Source organism: Camelus dromedarius, chromosome 1, assembly GCF_036321535.1.
Source record: "Camelus dromedarius isolate mCamDro1 chromosome 1, mCamDro1.pat, whole genome shotgun sequence".
In the NCBI taxonomy this organism is placed as follows: Eukaryota; Metazoa; Chordata; class Mammalia; order Artiodactyla; family Camelidae; genus Camelus; species Camelus dromedarius.
Window position 1 is genome coordinate 55,041,720 of NC_087436.1, and position 15,089 is coordinate 55,056,808.

Here is a 15,089-nt window from a genome sequence, read left to right on the forward strand (position 1 = left end):
TGAAGCTACCAGTAGTTTAACAATTGGCTCATTAAACACCAGCACATTTAACAACCGACTTGTGGGAACTGGTTAGAGCTGGCCCCCTTCCCAATGCTGATATTTCTCTTTCTGCATACAGGCTCTTCACTTTCAGAAGTTCATAAATGTGAAAAAGAGTGAAGTTTCCCCTTATATCAGCTTTAACTTTTGCAATTCTTGAGGGACCAAGAAGGAATTTATGTGGTTTCTGATGAAATGAAAACAACTTCTGGGCAAAGTGATACTAGAAGATTATTCTTCAGACTTTTTCGTGTATCCTTCCATAAAAAACCCATGTCGTAATTACAGAGCAGACTCAAAGGGACAGCATGGTCTTGAGGCTTTTGCAACCAAGATCTGGGGCATGGGGGTGGTTTCTACTCTTTTCTTTCCTTTTCCTGTGGGCTACTGAAAGCACATGGAAAAATAATGGAGGCAGAGAAGCTTAGAACACTTTCATTCAAAATGCATTGCGCAGTTTGGCCTTTCCTCTCCAATATACCAGCAATTCTCCCTTAAGTATCCTGAGGAAAACTCTGAAATAATTAAACTACAATTTAATGCATTGCAGCTGTCTTACTAGACTTGCTCACAACCCTCTTTTAATGACTCCTTTCGTTTTTCTATTCCCTTTACCCATTTATATTTTAGCAGTCATTGCCTTTTAAACAGAAAATGAGTTGGTGATGACAACAATAACAAAACTCTATTACTATTTTCTATTCATAACAATACAAAACTTTACAGGCAAAGATTGCTCCATTATACTTACCTGATTACCTTGCTTACAAGGGACAGGCTTGCATTCCTTTCCATAGGAAGACAGAAACTATGCTATCTGCCTCCATAGTTCAGCAAAACATGCACAGATTACATTTTACATGACACTCAGCAGTTGAAAAGGGAAGAAATTAGTGCTAAACTCTGCAATAAAAAAATGACGCTATTCTGATATTCCCAGTAGCAGACTGATTCGTCATATTCGTAAGTTTCAGATATTACTTCGTGATATCTAGTGGATGCTGATTCACATGAACATTATGATCACTTGATTCTGAGCATCGAAGCTAAAAACCAGTCAGCCAGTTTCAGGGCTTAGGGAATAATGCACAGATAACATCATGCTGTTACTTCTGTATACATAATACCTTTTTCTAAATAACACAGGACACTTGGGACATGTTACCTTGCTAATCTTTGTGATAGTCTGATTAAATTAATTAAATGGATATTGCTTCATTAGAGAAGGAGGTAGAGTCCCAAGAGAGGTGGTCATTTCTCAACTCCCTCCCAATGTTCAAGCAATGAGATAAATGATCATTTTAGGATTCTCTTGTGAGGCTGAGCCAGCCCTGACCAAGGAAATAAGACAGGATTGGTATGAAGAAAACCAAGAAGCAACACATTGTAAAGCTACGGCCTTAAAATATGTATTGAATGAGAAAATTAATATATTAAAAATCAGATTGTTTCAGTCAAAGACCTACTTTGGTAAAAATCACTTACTGATAAATGGGTCACACCAGGAAAATCAGGAAAAAAAATTAAAAGTTTTTGGCCAAAAAGAACCCAACTCAAAACAACTTTAAGGTATGTTATATAAAGCACCAAGAGAGGTACTTCAGAATTGAAAGATATATTTTATGTTATGGTTCTTAACAGTGATCAAAGACAGTAAACATTCAAGCTGACATGAAGATAATTACAAAACAACATATCAGCAAACACACTGATTATAGTGGTTGTCTAACTATGTACAATCAGCCAGTATCACTGATGGACAACTTTTTTTTCTATTTGGTATAGATAATCTGAGATCTTTCTAATTACAACAACATTACTCAGTCCTTCAGGATCCAGCTAGCATTGTCTTATAAATCAGAGTATATATTCCTCAGAAACATGAAAGTTCTCTTCCATTCTTAGCAATGTGCAGATCAATTTTCAGGAGTCATTCTTACTGAGCAGTTTGATTGCATCTTAAGAGGTTAAAACTCCTCCGGCAAGATATGCTGACTTATTGGTTTCAAAATGGAAATGAAAATTCTAAGTGCTGGATCAGCAAAAGCAAGGCATGGAAAGCTAGTGACCTTTAGGACTCTTGAGATTCAGTGTTAAGGAGGCCTGATCTCAAACCCAAAGAAAGAATTGACTCTTTAGGCCTTCAATAAGCTTTGGTGCTCTAAATTGCAAATTCTTTGGTTGGGCTTTCAGAGGACATTCAGGGTGGGTTATCTGGTGTTGCTGAGTTGAACAAATCCAGGAGGTAAAGTGGGAATGACATACTCACATTTTAGTCTATGCAAATAGTTCTCCCTACAGGAGAATTTCAATTAGACATTTGTGCTGTAGAACTCTGCAACCTGGTAGCCCAGCTTGGACATATTCCACTGACATCATACTTCCAGACTTCTTATCCTGTGCCTTAACCCCACCCATCATCAAATTCCTACCCTACCCGTAATCTCTCTCTCTCTCTTTTAAACATCTCATAACATGAAATTTCAAATGCTATTTCACATTACTAAATTTTTCATATTTTTTTGTCTGTACCACTAGATTATTCTATGTAAGGAAATACTGCCTTGTAATTTCAAATATTCAGGCTTTGTTCCCCAGTTCTAAGGATTTTTGAAATAAGGTTAAAGTAGGGAAAGCAACACTCATCTACTTTATTTTCTATTAGTGAGTTAGAAGCAACCCATGTCCTGAAGAATTTCATGCTACTTTGTTGTCTTGGAACAATCATGTATTCTTTTTTCTCCATGGTAATGCCCTTCTCTGCCTCTTTGGAAAATTCCTACCTAGTCTCAAAACATGACTCAAGTGTTATCTCTGTTCCTTGAAGCAGTGCTCGTCATTTTACTATCCTCTTTGATTTAAATACCATCCTGTAGCTATCTCCTTTGCATCATGCATTTACATTTCTCTTCTCCATCATACTCGCACTTGCTATGGGAAGGGCTGGCAATGTTTGATATCCAATAGGGCCTTAAGAACGTATGTTAAGTAAAAGAATGAATGGCATACACAGAATTTGAAAAAAGGAACTATGAGAGAAAAAAAAAGACTTTAGTCCTAATGATTCTGGATTTCAACAGTCTCTCTGTCCATGAGCTTTCAGTGTAACTACACACTGATGATCATGCCTGAATCTAACAGATGACAACATGAGCTATTTCTGTGCTCTGAAAGCTAAGTTTCTCAGCTAGGAAAATAATTTAATTCAAATTTGGGAATATACACACACATACACATCATTTTAGAATCCCTCAATAGTCATAGTACTATATTAGTGTTAGGTATAAACAAATTAGATATTAGAGTCTCCACTTTTGAGGCGTTTGCTGTCCAAATGGTTTTATAAACATATTTTTAAAACTTAAAACTCAGTCTATGGGTCATAGGTTGCTATACTTTGATCTATAGAATAATTAAATGATCCAAGGCAATTTCCAAAGATGAGAAAATAATAATTCAATATATTGACTAATAAATGAGTTTTGGTCATTTTTCAGCTAAGAGAGGCCTTGTTGACTTGCAAGGAGGTGATGGATATTGGCAGCAATGCATATCAACTTCCATTTGACAAACCTTCCAGAAATGTTGGAACTTTGTAATAGGTCACAAGGCTTTAAAGGGACAAGTCTGGTCTCAGATTGAGAGTTCTTGGGGACTCAGCCGCATCTTTATTATGATTACTGTAATTTGGTAAACCCTACTCCTTCCCCCCCAAAATGAAAGAGACAAATCTGTGAGTCGGTATCAGTTCATACTAGAATGCAACACAGCACACAAATAGCTGTATATATATATATATATATATACACATAAATATATGTAATTTTGAAGTTTATTATATCAGCTACTACATCATGGAGGGATGCGAAGGGCAAGTTGCTATTACTGGTGTGGGTCATCTAGGTGATGTAGATTTGAATGTTATCCCAGTGAGGGCCTCAACTTTTAAAATTCTGTTTTGCTATTAACTGGTGCTGATAGAAAGTTCTTATTTTTCCCTTCTTGTAAGTCTTTTGTGTTTTAAATGAAATAATATGTTCTTTTTTTATTGATCATCTTCTATTTTGTGTATTTTGTGTATTTATTGGCTATCTATCTGCTAAGCATTGGAGTCTGGAATGCAATGCAGTTTGTGTGTGTGTGTGTGTGTCTGAAATAGTCTACATAAAAGCACAAATAAAGGATGTAGATGTCTCTGTTTTTCCTAAGAAAAATCAGACCTTATTATTTTATATTCAGGTTTTCATTCTTTCTTCTCTTTACTTTTGAGTAATGTGTTAAGTCAAAAAGCAATTTTCAAAGAACTGCTCTACGTAAAGTGTAGGAACAGAACTGAGTGTAGGTCACACAGAGCTCCCCACCTCTTCACGGCCCACACTCTGCAGTCACAGGTAAAGAAAAAACAGCCTGAACTCAGAGATCTCAGGGAATAATTTAGATATTATTAAAAATGTCTTAAAAGTTGAATGCAAATAAATCATACAAAATGTTTCTAAAATTTGTATTAGGTATGTCTTCATCTCCCTAAATCTTTTTCACTCTCAGGAGTGCTTAGAATAACTTCCTCTTTCTCTTATCCACACAGCCCCTTCACCGCAACCCTAATCCCCTGTCCCTGTAAACCCTCTCTCCCTGGTTGCTGCTCAGGCATCCCACACTCTTCATGCTAAACACTTTGTCTCATGTATGGGCTCCCCTTTTCCCATGAAACTTGACTACTTACCCAGCATTTAAGCCTCCATATATATATAGAAGATAGTTCGTTCTGTTAATATTAAGGTGCTCACAGTCTAACAAAGGACAAAGGATGCCCTCAGATTTAAAAAAAATCATGAAAATGAGGGTTTGGAGAATTGGTAATAATGGGAAGAATGTCACTGACTACTTTAAGTAGATCATAAGGAGAATTTCCTTTGACACCTCCAAGGTCTTGTCTCTTTCTCATAATCTTTCTAGTTACTTTCTTATGCTTTTGCCAACTTTTTACTATTTTTAAACCTCATCATCAAATTCTCTTCATAGCTTTTATGAGTTTATAACATACAATTTTTTTTCATACTGAGACCGATACTTCTTAATAGTGTTTTTCATATGGACTGAGAAGCTGAATCATTGTAAATGTGTAATTTAGGGGATTACCTGCCAGGGGTAAGAGGTAAGAAGTATGGGTGGTGCAGCTTGAACAGCTGTAGAAGCAGTATGCATTTAGTGGAAAATATGAGAACTTTACCTTGTGATTATAAAAGAGGTAGTCAACTCTATTCAGACAGTGAAACAGAGCTGAGGTTGATTAGTATAGAGAGCCATTGATGGGTGCTATGAAATCCCTTTAAATGCATGCCCTAAAGTGACTGTCAAGTGACCAGAGTTTCCTGTTAACTTGGTATCAAAACTAAGTTTTGCTTGCAATTATTTTGATCGAAAAATGGTGATAATATCAGGCAAGGCAATTTTAAGTGATTTTTCTGCATTTGTTCATCTATCCCTTTATTCATTCATTCATTCATTCACATAGTTAGTACATCTTTATGATGATTTTTCTCAGTGCCAGTAACTACATTTACAGACATGGCCCAGTCTACTAGGAGTTAGAGACCACAGGGCAAGACAGATATTAAATCAATAGAAGAATAATTACATTCATATTTATAAATTCTGATGAATGTTATGAATGGTAAGAGGAGGGTTCTATGAGTAAAATGGGGACAACATAAGTGACTTTATAAAAGCAATATTTTGTAGTGACTAAGAGCCTATGCTCTGAAGTCTGCTTAGGTTCTGGCTCCCCTACTTCTAACTTTTCTGATATTGTGCAAATTACCTCATTTCCTTGAATATCATTTCTCATCCATAAAGTGGTAACATAATATTTGCTTCATAGAGTCATTTGAGAGTGAAAAAATAATATGCAGAATTTATGTCAATTTCTTAAAACAGTGACAAGGAGGAAAGTTAATAAGTTCTCAATAAATATTAGCTATTACAATTCGGATGATCAGGGAAAGTCTATAACACATTGACTGATGTACATTTTATGCTAATATTTCTACATATATTGTATATATTAATTTGGGTTTATCCTGATGCATCTCACATAAAATGAAAGAGGGCTTAAAATTGTCCCTGTCACTTTGATTTTTTTTATTGTATGACTCCATTTATATAAATTCAAGAAAAGGCAAAATCATTGAACTGTACATTTGAGATTGGTTTATTTTATCATATATAAATTATATGTCAATTTACATAAAATGAAGAGGGAAATAGGGATATGGTGACATAAGTAGAAACATACTGAAAATACTAGTTTTTATACTTCGGCTAATATGTTGCAATTTACATTTTTTCAGTTTTATTGAGAAATAATTGACACACATAACTGTAAAAGTTTAAGACATACAATAGGATAGTTTGATTTACATTTTGTTATATGATTACCATGATAGTTTCAGCTAACATCTATCTTCTCATACAGGAAAATCAAAAGAAAGGAAAGAAAAGAGGAAAAATTTTTTTCCCTTGGGCTTACTTAGCTTATCTTAGGATCTATTTTCTTAACAACTTTCCTACATATCATAGAGAAATGTTAGCTATGCTTATCATGTTATACATTATATCCTTAGTACTTATTCATCTTAAAACTGGAAGTTTATATCTTTTGATCACCTTTCTCCAATTCCCCGTCCCTGAGCCTCTGCCTCTGATAATTACAAGCCTCGTCTCTTTCTCTTGGAGTTTGTTTGCTTTCTTAGATTCCACATATTAATGAAATCATAGTCTTTGTCTTTCTCTCTCTGACTTATTTCACTTTGCATAATGCCTTCAAGGTCCATCCGTGTTGTTGCAAATGGTAGGATTTCTTCATTTTCTATGGTTGAATAATAATCCATTGTATTCATCTACTACAACTTCTTTATTCATTTATCTATCGATGGACACTTTGGTTGTTTTCATATCTTGAGTATTATAAATAATGCTGCTTCTTAATGGTAGAGAAATGCTACTTTCATACATGGGCTAGCCAACGATTCACAGGAAGTTTCAATGATAATTTTATTTTTAACTGTTACAAGTTAATATAAATCTCACTGAGAGACCCCATGTTTGATTCATCTATTTTTTTTTTTTGCATAACAGTCTTTTCTTATGAACTTCAGGATAGAATAAGTTTTATTATCCCATTCTATATAATAGAAATTAATAATTATTCTTCAGAATTAGTTGACCAAGTTATACCAAATTAGCATTATGAAAACTTTGCTCTTGAGGGAAAAATATTTGAAAGTATGCAACAAGTACAAAACTCTGAGAACCTTCCATCCAGAAAGTAACAAGTAGAAGCCTTTGAGCAGTCATTCATGCAAGCTTTGAAATTCTCTTTTAATAGGTATTTGATACAAGGTGTTAAGCCACTGAGAATCATTTATTCTGAAATCCTGCCTTTTGCTCTGCTAAGGATCTTTGTATACTGATAGTCTCAGAGGAATTTTTCTTAACGTCTTCAATTGCCTGTAGTGGGTATAATTCAAGAAGCTATTTATTGCCTAATACTCTTTCTTCTGGAACAATTCTCAATCTGCCAGATTCTCCTGGTGAGTGAGATAGGGAAACACTTTGGTTTCTAACCTGTCTGGTAAAGTTTATATACAACAGCTTTATTTTCTAAATGTGCCTTTAGTGGTCTGAGACACTATCTCTTTGCAATGACCCAACTTACTGCTCCCTGGGAATAGTTCATCCATTAATCCACCTACAGAATTAGTTGATGAAGTATTTACTTTCTGTACACCCACAGCTTTTTTCCTTTCAAGGGACTCAGAAATTGTTTGTTTATTTGATTGCTTGTTTTGCTTTGGGTTTTGTTTTTTATATGTCCTGATCACTCATATCAACAGTAGTTTGTATAGGTCCCCTGTGCAAGGATAAGTATTTTAAATGGGATCGATCAATCTATCTATCTTTCTATCTTTCTGTCTATCTAAAGTTAATTCAAACCAAATTTATGTATGGAAGAGGGAATTTGTGCTTAGTAAATTCAGAGGAAAGTAAAAGGAAGATTTATACATATAATAAATATGAGATCCAGAAAAGCAGAGGCCATTTTTGGTACCCCTTACATCACCTACTTAGTGCCTATCACATAATAGAATCTCAGGATAAAGTACAGATCATTTGAATTAGTACTGTGGCCTCCAACTCACTCTTTTCTGACTACACAGGACATTCCCTTTAATGGGACACTGAAAGAAGTAAAATTTATTGATAACAATGTTGCTTATATTTTTAAAGACGCTTATATGAAATAAAAACATAATGATTATAAATAGCAATTTGGTTTACTATATTCTGACAATTGAAACAAAAGGGAAAATTAAGCAAAAAAAAAAAGAAAGAAAAGAAATTGACCATGAATTAGTTTAAGCCCCCCTTCCCTACTCCTTCTTCCTTCCTGCTTCCACTCCTTCCTTCTTTCCTTTCTTTTTTCTATTTCTCTATCTGAAAGCTACATTGTTAATTTCTGAACCTATAGGAGCTACTCTTTTACAGTCAGAAGAGAAGCTAAGATTTGAGTTGTAGAGAAAAAATATTAACAGATGTCAGAAATCCTGATCAGAGTCAAATAATCATGCATTAGAAATCAACTAGACTTAAAATATTTTAGACTAAAATAAAATAGATCATGATTAGTCCTTGCTCTCTTTTGGTTGTAGATTACAGCACCCTCATACTCTCTTCTGACAATTCCCTATGAAAAGTCTAACCATACTCATTGCCAATCACTGTGAACAGAGCTCTAAGTAGAGAATTATATCACACTGTGAAGACCATCCCCCTTTCTGGGTGCATTTATAATGATCATTCTATCGGTTAATTCATTCATTCATTTTCAAAATCTTAAGTGACAGTAGAGTAGTGAATGAAACAAAGTCCCTGATTTCTTGGGGCTACTGGAGGAATCATAAAATAAACAAACAAATAAATAATGTCAGCTTGTAGTGTATGCTGTGAAAAAAATAAAACAGGCTGTGGGCATAGAGAATAAGAAGATTGGTAGGGTCCTGATACAGACACTATGATTATGGAAGGCCTCTCTAAACAGGTAAGTGTGATGGCTTTTTGATGTGTCAACTTTGCTATGCTATAGTCCCCAGTTACTTTGTCAAATAGTAGTAACCTAGATGATCCTATGAAGAAATTGTGCAGATATAATTCAGGTTTCTCATTAGTTGACTTTAAGTCGAAGTAACTATGCTAGATGAGCCTGACTTAACCAGTTAGATGGTTTTAAAATCATAGTTGATGCTTTCCTGAGAAACAGGGGCAATTTTGTCTATGGACAACAGTTTTATGCCTGTGGAGTTATAGTCTCCTCATGATCTTCCCTTCCTGATGTTCTACCCTACACACTGTGGACTTGCTAAGCCAATCCTTACAAATGCAAAGCCATGCCCTCTAAGTGAGGCCCCCCAAAATCAAATCAAATCAACCACTCATTGACAGCTGTTGAGACTTCTCTTTCAAGTTTGCCATGTCCCGTGTTTTGGCATTCAGACCACTCTCATCTGCCATTGGTATTATTAAAATGTTGCAGGAGCTTCCAAACTTGTTTCTCTGCATTTGGTGTTCAATTCTCTGCTCCTTTTTCACTGTCAGAGGTGTCATTCTAAAGTGCAAAACTGATGCCATCACTTCCCAGTTTAAAACCCTTAATAGCTGTCCGATACTTCCAGGACAAAGTTCCACCTCCTGCCATAGCTGCTGCTGCTGCTGCTTCCTCTTCTTTTTTTTTTTTTTTTTCCTCCTGGCAGATCCACACAGTTCTTTATTTTATTATAGCTGTTTATTTTATTTTACTATAGCTGTTGAAAAGGAAGCTGAGTTTTTTGTTTGTTTATTGTGGAAAATATACATAACATAAAGTTCACCACTTCAACCATTTTTAAAGGTACTTGCCATAGCGTCTGAGGCCCTCATGATTTGGCTTTGTTTATATCCCTGCCCTCACCTGCACCTTTTTGTCACTTCTAACCTTGCACTCTAAATCAGCTGTACCGAACAGTCGCTGTTTCTCTAATGCACTGTACTGTGTAAACCATGGCACAGGCATTGCCCTCGGCACAGACCCTGTAACCTCCTGCTATTCCTTCTGCAGGTCTCAACCTAGAAGCCACTTTCTCTGAGAATCCATCTCCGGTAATACTTTAAGTGACCTGTTTCTGCTCCTAGGGTCCTCTGTGCTTATTCTGAGCCCAGTACATACCAATTAGGCTTAAAATGGCCCATTTTCATGACTGTCTGCTCTACTAGACCAAATTCCTTGGCAGAAAATGTGTTTTGTTTTGTTTTCTTCACTATTGACTCCAGAGGGGCTAGCATAGTATCTGACACAAACTATGAAGTTCAGGGCAAAATAGCATCAGTGCCTAGAAGAGATTTGGCCAAAGAAGATAAAAAAGGAGCTCTGATTGTGTATGAGAATGTCTTCCTTCTATCTACTTAAATGAACCTTTCTAGAGGGTTACAAGTAGGTAAGATTGTGGTCCTTTCTCTTGGTATGAAGAAGATCTAGGGGGAAATTTGTATAACTGACATTATATAAGGCCAACATGCAGAGGGGCCCAGAGAAAATTTGGGTTAAAGGTGCTTTTATCTCATGGATATGTTAGGTCTCTTGACCATCTAACTTGCTCTAGTCCTACCATTGTCTTATCCAGGTACCGCTGTTGGCATCTATCTGTCAGAACACTAGACGAATGCGTATGTGTTTGAGCCCTGATTGAGGGCGTAGTTTAACTTCCTAACCAGGGAATTTCTAGGTCCCTGGCTAATTAAGAGCTAAAGTGCAGCCCTTATCTATGTACCACAGAATATTCTATTATATTCAAAGTGGCTTTGTTTGCTCATTGTATATGGAAGACCTCTAGGGACACTGGAATTAGCCCAGCCAGGTATTCTTTTTATTAACTCAACAAATAGGTTTTTAGCCCCTGTTATATGCCAGGCTCTGGGGATAGAGCAGGGAACAAGACAAGCCAGGTAGATGTTCTAGCACCAATTAGGAACTAGGAGAGGAGGGATACATCAAACAAGTGAAAGTGTGATGTGTTCATTGAAGGAGTATAACAGAGCACCATGGAAGCATATGTGGGAGGTTGGAGATGGTTTCTCTGAGGAAGTGGTGTGTAGTCTGTGGCAGATGAAAGGATGTGCACTAATTGAGGATTGAAGTTTATTCAGAAGACCATGTTTTCCACAAGCTTCATGGAAGAATCTTCATTCCTGACACTGAGGCTGTCTGTTGAGTTGCCTTCTCTTGCTGGTCCTGTAGTCAGTGTTGGATTTTATTGCCTTCAGAGTGGTGAGAGCACTGCAGTGCAGCACTCTGAAAGTTCCAAAACTGTGCTAGGCTTCCAAGGAAACTCAATGAAAAGAAACTTGCTGTAGCCAAAACAGAGGGACTGCAATCCTAACTGCTACCACCTACACCGAAGCCAAGTCATCAGACCCTGATGCCACCACAACTGTTGTCACTAGCACCACTTATGATGTAGAGTTGCCTAAGGCATGGCCAATGCCACACCAATGCATTGAAGAGAATTCATTTCTCCATGTCTGTGCGCATGCATCCAACAGAAAGTGTTATGTGAACTACCCTCTAATTTCTGCTGCCCTTGCATCCAACAGAAAGTGTTATGTGAACTACCCTCTAATTTCTTTTCCTTTTTAATTGAGGACTTCTCTGAGACAACTAAACTGGCCCACAAGGATGAGAGCAGATGCATTGGATAAATCTGCACAGTAGATGCCATATTGTACTGAACACTGCCCTTAATTCAACCACAGGGCACTATAATATGACCATGATTTTTTTGAGACTGACTTCCTTCATAAGGATTTATAAGAATATTTACATTAGTATCAAGTAATATAAAGCTCCTGTGAGTTGCATAGAAAATATTTGATGCCATTGTTGCCTTAGTACAAAGAAACATATAATCAAATCCGTATCAGTAAAGGACATCTTGTTATTCAGTGAAAGTGTACTACATGACATCTTTAATTAAATATAGATGATATATACCCTATAAATACAAATATTTTAAAAATTAGCAAGTAGCAAAGGTCATACATTCTGGAACATCTTTAGGGGACACTTTTTTTTTGGTAAATACACCTGTATTTTTGCTTCATAGATTCAGCCTATGAAATAGTGATTTATGAATTATTTTAAAAAGACTTTGATATACAAATCAGCTAAATACGTCTGACGTCAGTGTAATTATTATTTAGAAACATTCAGATCTGATTGACTCATTGAAAATTTTGTCACACAAATCTGAAATGACAAATTCATTACCTAAAAGTATTCATCCCTAAATTTTTGCATATATTAACGTCACTATATCACTTCTTCTCTGAAATAGTAAAATGGATACTCTTAAACATCTCTTACATAGTAGGCTTTACAAATACTTTTTTACTCCCATTCCTGAGATGGAAAATATTTTCTGGCCAAGAGTCAAGATTTTGCTTTTCATGCTAAACTTCTGTCATGAAAGAAAATCAGGTATCGGAAACAGAAGAGATTAAAGTATTCCTGATTCAAATCTCTATTTTGAGGAAGCCCAGGTCACTGTCAGATGGACTATACCTGTGGTTTCTTGATTAAATGAAGCAGTGGATAAGCTGGACAATTGCTAAAGGTATTGACTTTCTATCTCACAAACTTATGGGTCTCCAAAACTGCAAAGCTGGAACTTTATACTTAACTCAGTCTGCTCCTTCTGTGCTCTTACGTTGCCCACTGTAAAGGTATTTTTTTGGATTGAATAATATTAGATTAGATCCAGAAGACTGGATAAGAAATACTTACTGATCTATCCCACTGGAATTCCTACCTCAAATGCTATCAAATTTAAATTCTAATCACTTTATTTCTTTCCTTGATAAATTTTCTATACTAATTATTATGAATCATTTTCCAGTTAGTGTGTTTCGGACTATTTGTAGCTATTTCACAATATAATCAATTGCAGACTTTTCACAGCTTTATTTGTAAAAATTCTTTGTTCTTAAGATCTTAAGTGAAAGGATCAATAAAAATCAAAACCTACGTTTTGATGTCCTCTGAGATTTTTGGATTAGATAATACATTGAATGCTGTTAGGAAAAATGATGATGTGTTTCATGAAGTGACAGTGAATAAAAGGCTAAGGTATTGATCTTAATCTCTTCAAAATGCTTAAGAATGGAAATATAAGGCAGCAAATGATAAAAATAGTAGTTAATTTTATCAAAAGGGAACTGGTTGTCTGTTTTGATCTGTGGTCTTTGATTAAGCCACTCAGATTTGCTTGAAGAAGGAAACAAAGAAGTAGGATGAAGATGAAAAAGGAATTTAGAATAAGCTTTCTGAGATATTTCACGAAATCTAAAGAAAGACATGTGTCCAAACTTCTTCAGGAACTGACTGGTTATTGATTCTGTTTTCACTAAATTAATTGCAATTAAAAATTACTAATTTTTAGGATTTTGTTTCTCTCTTTGTTCTGGGTCTTGAGAAGTTGTCTCTGCTTTTTATTACATTTTGATTTATGCTTGTCTCCTTTTTCTCTGAAACCAGCTTTCTCTCCATTTCCAAGAAGAGGCTATTAACTTTGAAACCAACCTGCACATTTCTAAAAAAGAAAGACATGGTGAATCTAGCCTGAATGGAGTGTCCATCTCTGGCCCAATCAGCAATGACCAGAGGTAGGTTTCATGTGGTACAAACATGATAAGAGGTGGTCTAACTCTACAGGATGGAAGGGGAATTTTCAGAAAAATAAAATAAACCATAGGTTAAGCAAACATCACAAGATTTCTCTTCTGTCAATATATCATCAGCTTTTAGGGTAAAATAACAAATACAGGGGTAGGGACTTCTGTCCAGAAAATGATTTGATCATAAATGAGGGAAACTTTTTGAGAGGAAACATCTTATGTTTTGACTATGACTAATTATGATCTGGGTAACTCCTGTTTTTTTTTTTAATGATAAAATTTGAAAGATTCTTTCATGGCCATTCTATTAGTCAGAGTTGTAAAAAGACCCAGTAAGAAATAGGATGGATAAAGGGAGAGACAGGAACAGAAACAGAAAGAGATTGATTTTAAGGAATTGGCTCATGCCATTTTGAGGGTTGGTAGGTGGCAGGTCGAAAATCCATAGGGCAAACTGGCTCATAGGTGATTCAGGCAATAGTTGATGTTACTGTCTTGAATCCAAAGCCTGGAATCTCAGGGATAATTTTCATATTGCTATTTGGAAGCAAGATTCCTTCTACTGCAGGAAACCTCAGTCTTTACTCTTAAGCACTTCAACTTATTGGATGAGGCCCACCCACATTATGGAGGGTAATTTGCTTTACTCAAAGTCAACTGATTGTAAATATTATCCACATCTTAAAAATACTTTTACAGAAAAATCAAGCAACTGGTCACCATGATCTAGCCAAGTTGACACATAAAATTAACCATCACAGTCATCAGACTTCCTTGTTTTTCTGTATTAATGATGAGCTGCTAACTACCTAAAATTCTATAAGGAGAGTCTGTTTTTGTTGTTTATCTTCCTGTGATTGTATTTCCTAAACATGGGGTAATTCAGTATGTTTTCGTATTGTTATTTAGGAATGACAGAGCTGACAAAAATGCACTTGTGTATATATATTTGTAATTACTTTTTAAAATTTCAAGTGCTGTACTTCATCACTTGCAAACTGTTCTCATATCCTTGCAACAAATGGAATTTACACCATTGTCATGTCTGTGATAATGGTAAAGAAAGAAAAGATGTCTTAGGGTTGCAATAAATTAACTACTTTCTCCTTTCATTGCTACAACTAGCCAGGCCAAAAATAGGGGGGAAGCATCTCAAACTACAGGGAATATTGAGAATAAATTCTCACATAAGTCAAATGAGATTGCCTAAATAAAGTGAAAGGTCACAGAGATCTGAAACTATTAGAAAAAATATTACAACTATTGTGGAGAGACTAAGGGCA